Source organism: Habropoda laboriosa, unplaced genomic scaffold (assembly GCF_001263275.1).
Source record: "Habropoda laboriosa isolate 0110345459 unplaced genomic scaffold, ASM126327v1 scaffold315, whole genome shotgun sequence".
In the NCBI taxonomy this organism is placed as follows: Eukaryota; Metazoa; Arthropoda; class Insecta; order Hymenoptera; family Apidae; genus Habropoda; species Habropoda laboriosa.
Genome location: NW_017100424.1, coordinates 1 through 321, shown reverse-complemented (window position 1 = coordinate 321; position 321 = coordinate 1).

Sequence of the window (321 nt, the reverse complement as noted above, 5' to 3'; positions counted from 1 at the left end):
ATGTAGGGTCGATTCCACAAGTGTCAGTAAAATGTAGGGTCGATTCCACAAGTGTCAGTAAAATGTAGGGTCGGTTCGACAAGTGTCAAAAAAATGTAAGGTCGATTCCACAAGTGTCAGTAAAATGTAGGGTCGATAGCAGCAGAAAAGCCGATAAACAATTAGAATTAACTGTAACGATAGAAATTATTGCAATAATGCGTAATGCAATTGAAAAATTGAAAGAATCAAAAGAGAAAACGCGAATTCATAACTTCCTCGATTCTAGAGTACAAGAAAATTTGAATAAAATACGCGACGAGAATTGGGGAGAAGCATAAG